Source organism: Scyliorhinus canicula, chromosome 6 (genome assembly GCF_902713615.1).
Source record: "Scyliorhinus canicula chromosome 6, sScyCan1.1, whole genome shotgun sequence".
NCBI classification, from domain to species: Eukaryota; Metazoa; Chordata; class Chondrichthyes; order Carcharhiniformes; family Scyliorhinidae; genus Scyliorhinus; species Scyliorhinus canicula.
In genome coordinates this window covers 118802386-118810501 of record NC_052151.1, presented here as the reverse complement: position 1 = coordinate 118810501, position 8116 = coordinate 118802386, and the positions used below count along the sequence as shown (strand labels likewise).

Genomic DNA, 8116 nt, shown 5'->3' with positions numbered 1-8116 from the left:
GTCCCCTGCCCGCCCCAGGCCAGTGCCCCCCGCTCGGCCCGTTCCCCACGGCAGCAAACCCTCACCCCGGCCCCCCCGGCATACTCCAGCTCCTTCCTGGCCATTTCAGCAGCAACCTGGTACCCCCCCTTCCCCCCCCTCCCGCCCCCCAGTCTAGGACCCCTCCCAGCAGCGTTACTCCCTCCGTAGCACTCCCGTGAGCCAGCTAACTTCAGCTGACCCCGGCGACTCCCGCCACACCTCCGGCCCCTCCCAACGTGGGGCTACTCCTCCTCCCCCAGACCCATCAGCAGACCCTCCTCCTCCCCCTCCAGCTCTCGCGCGGGAAAAAAGCCCGCGCTTCTCAGCTCTGACCCCGCCCCCAACCACCCTCAGCGCGGGAAACAGAAGAAGAGCCCGTGCTTTCCCTCTGCCCGACCCCGCCCCCACAAAAAAGACAGCACCCCACCCGCCAAAGAACCAACACACAACCAGCTTAAAACAGCATAAAACAGTATAAAACAGCATAATACAGAGACCCTTCCGACCAAAAGTTAACACAGTTATTTACAAACCCCCGACCCTCAGTCAGAGTCCAACTTCTCAGCCTGCACAAAGGCCCACGCCTCCTCCGGGGACTCAAAATAAAAGTGCCGGTCCTTGAAAGTGACCCACAGACGCGCCGGCTGTAACATGCCAAACTTCACACTCTTTCTGTGGACCACCGCCTTCGTCCGGTTTTACCCGGCCCTCCGCACTCCAGTCCTGGTAGATCCGCACTACCGTGTTCTCCCACTTGCTACTCCGCTCCTTCTTGGCCCACCTAAGCACGCACTCTCGGTCAACGAACAGGTGGAACCGCACCAGCACCGCCCGTGGCGGCTCATTCGGCTTGGGCCTCCTGGCCAGTATTCTATGGGCCCCCTCCAGCTCCAGGGGCCCCTGGAAGGACCCAGCTCCCATCAGCGAGTTCAACAAAACGACCACATAGGCCCCCAGGTCTGACCCCTCCAGCCCCTCAGTGAGGCCCAGGATCCGCAAATATTTCCGCCTCGACCGGATCTCCATCTCCTCGAACCGCTTCTGCCACTTCTTATGGAGCGCCTCGCGCATCTCCAAATTTACCGCGAGGGCCGCGGCCTCATCCTCTCTTTCGGAGGCTTGTTGTCGGAGCTCCCGGATCTGCACCCCCTGGGCTGCCTGCGTCGCCAGCATCTTGTCCGCATTCGCCTTCAGAGAGTCTAACAGCTCCTGAAAACATCGCTGGAGAGTCTCCAGCTGCATCTGCGCCCACTGCCTCCATTCCTCGAGGCCTCTGCCGGCCGCCATCTTGATTCTCTTCCCCCACATTTTCTTAGGCGCTGCCGCCGCTATTTTGCTGGCCCCTCTCCTGGTCAAGACCATAGACCACTGGGGATCCGCTGCAGACACCTTCCCACGTCGGGAACCGTCGAGCAAGTACCGCTGGGGGCCCTTAAAAGAGCCCAAAGGTCCATTCCTGGTGGGAGCTGCCGAATGCTCCCGCATAGCCGCAACCGGAAGTCAGGCGATCTATTCATACCCGCCCTTCATACACCCATCCTTTCATGGGCATGCCCCCCCTCAGGTGCTGACGCTGGCAGTGCCACCCTGGCACCTGAGTGCCCTGGCACTGCATATTTGTCTGGGTGCCAGAGGGAGAGCCAGGGTGCCATCCTGCCCTGTCGCCGACCACCCATGAGTCTCCAATCGCCTGCGAACACCCCCCTCCCCCAGGTGCCATTACGCCTGGGCCCCGTTTCTGTGAACCAGTGCTAAACGGCGCCATGGCGACGTCTCCCAGGCCAGGCTGCCAGTTCCCGGACCTCGGGGGACTTGGGCCCCGCCATATTTAAATGAGCCAAATGGATCATTTGAGATGTATATCCGGATGCTGCCCAGTGAGGGCGAGATCCAGATTGTGACGTCTGACGAGATCTCGCGAGGCGTTCCGAGCGTCGCAAATCTAGCGAGAGGCCTCTTCCCAGGTTTAATGGCCTTGTCACGTCACCGAGTCGGGCACGCCAAAGCCGTTTGATCGTAGCCTCTATTGTCAATACCCACAAATAAACATACTCATTTTATTTTGAGCATTTATAAGAAAATTGTTTTAACATGCTTTCAATCACTTTCCTTATTTCAAGTATTCCATCCTCCATTACCAAGCTCACTGCTTAAATTTAATTCCAACAGTTGCTGTAAGGCTACAATGCCCTTAATGTAGAGGAACAATTTAAGTACTCTGTAGTTACTAATAAAATAAGTCATTTGGATAGTTTTCAAGTAAAAATGTGACCAACAATTTCGGCATGTCCCAAATCTTCTATTTCTTTTCTTTCTTTTTCCTCCTCCTTTCTATTGAATGACAGGATTGAGAAACATCATCTTCACCCGTGGCTGTTGCTTTCTTCTTAGCCTTCTTTCGTTTCTTCTGATCGTCGTCCCAATCCTGCTCATTTTGCTTCTCTGATGACTCATTTACTGCCGAGTACTGTTCAACCTGAACATCTTCTGATTCAACAAATCCTGTCAGCATCTCCTCTGCAGCGTTTTTACTTTATTGGGATTTAATTTTTACTTCTTCGAATAAATTCAAATCATCTCCCTCGAGTTCCTGAACAGCACTGCTTCGATCGATCTCATGCCCTGTTTTTGATTTTTTCAGTTGAGCCATCCTGTTGGCAAAGTACTCCTGCACCGTAATAGAACTAGTCACAGTATTTATTTCCTCTGTGGCACTGGTGGCCTTTGGGTCATCAATAGGCACTAAACAGGCATCGTTCTGAAAAACATGAACATACGGCATTAAACAGACTTGTGCTGGAGACAAAATGCAGTTTAAGTTTCTGCATGACCATGTAGTGAAAATATTACAAAAGGCAAATTATAACTTCCACAAGATTCAATGTGCTTACAGCAACCTATGCCTGGCACATGTAAAGAAATCTTGCTCAAGCATCAGTTTGTTATTTGTATTTAGTTAAGTCAGTAATGATGAACAAGTTCAGTTCTTAAAGGTACAACATGAACAGAAACTTCTGGAAATATTTGGGCAGCACCGGTAGAGAAACAGCGGGGCGATTCTCCAGGCGCATTGCGCCCAGCGCAAATTCTGCAAAGTCGGGAAAATCCCGGGAGAGGCCTGAAAAGGGATTTGCGCCGGGTGTCAATCAATTTCCGATGCTCCTTGACCGCTCCAGATGCCGTGATCAGGTTCGTGCCCAACACCCTTATTTAAATCTGCAGGTTCTGTTTTAAGCCGGATTCTCCTGGTTCCTGGAATTCTCCCACCCGCCGGTGCAATGTGTAGCCAGACTGATGGAGATTAGAAGTGATATCGCTTCTCGGCCTTTTGGCCAAGATCAAGAGCAGCATCTGCTCTGCCTTGTGGCTCAGATCTGGTTTGTCTCACTTGTGGGGACCATGAATTGGATTCAATTTGAATTTGAATTGGTTTTTGGAGCAGGCAAGGAGTTGGATTTGGGGTTCGCCCCTGTCCACAGTCTGAGCCCTCACTTTATAACTCAGTAAAAGTAATTTAAAAAAATGAAGTGATGACCACGCAGATGAGGGTGGGTTCAGAGACCATTGTAGCCCTCAGCTGGTCAGAAACATGGCAGTGCAGTGCCCTGGCACCTTGGCAGTTCTAACACGGGGTGGTGCATTTTGCCATCCCCATAGCGAGCTGTCACTCACCTGGGGGGGTGCTGGTACTGGCAATGGGGCGGTGTGGGGGGCTGAGCGTTTGTCTGAGATCAGATCTTCCTTGAAGAATTGTGCCCCGATCTCGGAGGAGCCGGACCTGCCGCCGTCTTCAGCTCTGCGCCCCCCAATCAGGGTGCAGCTCACCCCAACCTCCAAACAACATTCTAATTGTACGTAGATTGCGATCTGCATTGCGCCAAACCACCCGGCAGGAATTGACCTCGGTTCCCACCAGAGACACACTTAGAAATGTTTTGGGAGAATTGCTCCCGTAGTCAATGTTTCAGGTTGGTAACCTTTTGTTGGGAATTGGAAGACATTAGGAATATAACAAGTTTTAAGGTGCTGGGGAGAGGAGGGGAGAACAGAACAAAAGTCTGTGATAGGTTAGAAGGCAGAAGTGACTAAAATGATAAAAGGGTCAATAATACAAGTTGAAAGGGGACCGGAATTGGATAAGAAACAAAAGATGGGTCGAGAGGAGCTGTAAATTGCAACAGCACGATTATTACCAGCTCCTGCTATCCAAAAAACGAGCAATAATTGTGATCTCAAAATGTTGAACTCCTTATTGAGTCCAGATGGTAAATGCTCATGGGGCGCTATTCTCAGGTTTCTTTGGAGCTTCATTGGAAGAGCATTGGAGACTGAGAACAGAGCCAGAATGGGAATTGAACATAGAAATAATGTTGCACGTCAATATCACTTATCACCAAGTCAGCTCCATTCTGGCATCATCAACAGGGACATCTTTGCCCGAGTAAAATGAGCCCAGCACATTCACCAGTTGCCATGATCAAACAGCACAAAACACGTGATGGAAAGTGTAGTGATGCGACCATCAATTCACTCTGAGACATGAGTTGGAATAAACTGGCTTTAATCGGCTTACAACTGAGCCTGCCTGCGACTGTGCTGAACTGAGGACGGACTCGCAGGACCGCAGCACCTATACTTCCTGAAGGGGGAGGAGCCCTGTACATGCTCCTCATGCTCCTATGCAGGGGGCTCCTGGTTGTCCAATGTTACAATCCCTGTGGGGGAACCAAAAACCAAAATAACCAATTTTTAAATAATTAATTCACAGGATGTGGGCATCGCTAGCCAGCAATTATTGCCATCCCTAATTGTCCTTGTGAGGGTAGTGGCAAGCTGTCTTCTTGCACTGCTGCAGCCCATAAGGAGTAGGTGCACACACTGTACTATTAGGGAGGGAGTTCCAGGATTTTGCCCCAGTTACAGTGAAGGAACGGCGATATCTTTCCAAGTCAGAACGGTGAGTGACTTGGAGGGGGGACTTCCAAGTGGTGATGTTCCCAGGTTACTGCTGCCCTTGTCCTTTTAGATGGTAGTGGTCTTGGGTTTGGAAGCTGCAATCTAAGATGCCATGGTGAGTTCCTGCAGTTCATCTTGTAGATGGTACACACCACTGTTACTGTGCATCGGTGGTGGAAGGAGTGAATATTTGTGGAAGGGATGCCAATCATGCAGGCTGCTTTGTCCTTGATGGTGTCAAGCTTCTTGACTGTCGTTGGAGCTGCATTCATCCAGGTAAGGGGAAAGCATTCCATCACATTCTCAACTTGTGCCTTGTGGACCGTGGTTCCATTGAATGTCATGGGCAATGGTTAGAATCTCTCTTATTGGGGATGGTCACTTCCTGGCACTTGTGTGGCATGAATGTTACTTGCCACTTGTCACTCCAACCCTGGATATTTTCCAGGTCTTTTTGCATTTGGACATGGACTGTTTCATTATCTGAGGAGTCACAAATGGAGTTGAACATTGTGAAATCACCAACAGACATCTCCACTTCTGACCTGTCTGTCACTGTCTGTGCGGGGTCTGCATGTTCTCCCAGTGTCTTCGTAGGTTTCCTCCGGGTGCTCCGGTTTCCTCTCACAAGTCCTGAATGATGTGCTTGATATGTGATTTGGACATTCTGAATTCTCCCTCAGTGTACCCGAACAGGTGCCGGAATGTGGCGACTAGGGGATTTTCACAGTAACTTCATTGCACTGTTTATGTAACCTTGCGTGTGACAATGAAGATTTTATTACTATTCCTGCCAAACTGGACAAGTTCACATTTTACCACATTACACTCCATCTGCCAATTGTTTTACCCACGCATCCAACCGGCCTATATCCCTTTACAAACTCTCTACCTCATCTTGACAACTTACTTTCCTTCCTATCTTGGTATCATCAGTAAAGTTAGCTAACATTCATTTTGTCCCTACTAGGAACATGGGAAGACTTTTTTGTCAAAATTGCCGAGAATGGTTGGGGCAAATTTCCATTCGAGATTTTCAAGGAGTATTCTCCTACCTAAACCTCAGAAACAGTGCGCATGACATCTGCATTTCATTAAGAATGTTCTCACTGAAACCTGCCACCTGCACCAGCCGCAACTGCAGCCACAGAGCAGGGCCAGAGGCTGTGAAGGTGTCTGTGGCCATGAACCCGTGTCAGCTCCTTCCAGATTGGAGATGGAGGTTTTTGTAACATCTCACAATTTGCTATCACTAGTTTTGTAAGGAAGGTCACTGACACTCTTATTCATTGAGTCATAGAGTTTTACAGCAAAGAAAAAGGCCCTTCGGCCCTTCATGACAGTGATGGCCATCAAGCACATTCAAGCACCAATCTATTCTAATCCCATCTTCCAGTACTTGGTCCTTAGCCTTGTACACTATGGCTCATCTGAATGCTTCTTAAATGTTGAGTGTTCTCGCCTCTATCACCCTTTCAGTCAGTAAGATCCACAATCACAACATCCTCTGGATCAAAAGATTTTTCCTCAAATCCCCTCCAAATATCCTGATCCATAAATCTATGCCCCTGGTTGGACTCTACTGAGGGGAAAGGCTTCTTCCTATCTACCTTCTGTGCTTCATAATTGTGTTCATCTCAACCACGTCCACTCTCAGCCTTCTCTGCTCTAAGAAATCCCAGCCTAACAAGACTCAGAAAACATACTTAACTCTGTAAACAGGGGCATTGAGTACAAAAACAAGGCAATCATGCAAAATCTTCACAATTCACCGGTTAGGCTTCAGGAGTATTGTAAGATATTCTGGTCAACACATTTTTGGAAGGATACGAAGACACTGGTAAGTTTACCAGGATGGTACCTATCTTGGTGCCATCAGTAAAGTTAGCTAACATACATTTTGTCCCTACTTCGGAATAGAGGGGACCTCAGTTGTGTGGAGTATGAAGAATGTAGGAATTTCAGATATATTATATATGTTTGGTGCAGTAAGGGTTAAAAGCCTGGGATCGTGTGTGACTACTGCAGTTATGTTTTTAAGAATCCTCATTTGAAAGTCAGCTTGGGTTTTTGGAGCCAGAGGTGCAATTAAAGCATCATAAAAGTTTGGGTTAATGGAATGTTATTTTCTATTCAGAAGGTTCCCTGGAGCGTAGATATTTAGAGGCACTGTGTTCAGCTTAGTGAGATTATGTAGTTAATGGGAGCCAGGGGTTAAAGCAATCAGATGTTAAGGTTTTCAGTGTTAGCTTTTGGCTGGAAGTTGAGCCGAGAAGGTTTCTGAAGAAATACAGTCAGAGATTCTGCATTACTCTGACAGGGTGTCAGGTCTCTTTCTTTCAAACAGTCTCAAAAGATCTCTCTTTCACAAAGTGGAGTATCCAAGACAACTCTATATAGCAAGCATTCCTGAGTGCTCACTGTATTTAAAAATGGATTGTGACCTGAGATAGTTTTGTTGTTTGAGTGGAAATAAAGATAGCAGTTAAGGGTTATTGTGTCACTGTATTAATTAGCATTGTTTAAGGGATAATTGTAAGATAATGTCTTTTTTCATGGTGTCACGGTAGCACAGTGGTTCGCACTGTTGCTTCACAGCACCACGTTTCCAGGTTCGGTTCCCGGCTTGGGTCACTGTCTGTGCGGAGTCTGCACATTCGTCCCGTGTCGGCGTTGGTTTCCTCCAGGTGCTGAAAGATGTGCGGATAGGTAATTTGGACATTCTGAATTCCCCCTCCGTGTACCCGAACAAGCGCCGGAGTGTGGCGACTGGCGCATTTTCACAGCAACTTCATTAACTTACATTAAATAGGTTAATGTAAGCCTACTTGTGACAATAAGAAAGATTATTATTATTGTTTGGACAGTGCCCTTATCAGGAGTGGCCCCTTTTAAATTTTGTCCCTGAGTTTGTTTCTTTTAGTATAATTAGCTGATTGACCTCAAAAGAGTTCAGGTGAGTACAGGTTGTGAGTATAAAAGGTGCTGCTCCCTGGTGGATGGGATGGTTCAGTTGTTTGGTATCATGGGGGATTTTGGAGTGAGAGCTTTGTTCCCAGTGCTGGTGTTAGTTGGAGTTGTTTGTTCCTCTGATACTTGGCAACAGTTTCGAGGCCAGAGGTTTCCATGGAGCAGAGTC

The 8116-nt window shown here is 48.4% G+C and overlaps 1 non-coding gene across 1 annotated transcript; it reads left to right on the top strand.

The window, feature by feature from the left end:
- Positions 1-3333: 3333 nt before the first annotated feature.
- Positions 3334-3533, top strand: LOC119968121. Its single transcript, XR_005461134.1, has one exon. It is a non-coding gene; the product is annotated as a U2 spliceosomal RNA (small nuclear RNA).
- The last annotated feature ends 4583 nt before the right edge of the window (positions 3534-8116 follow it).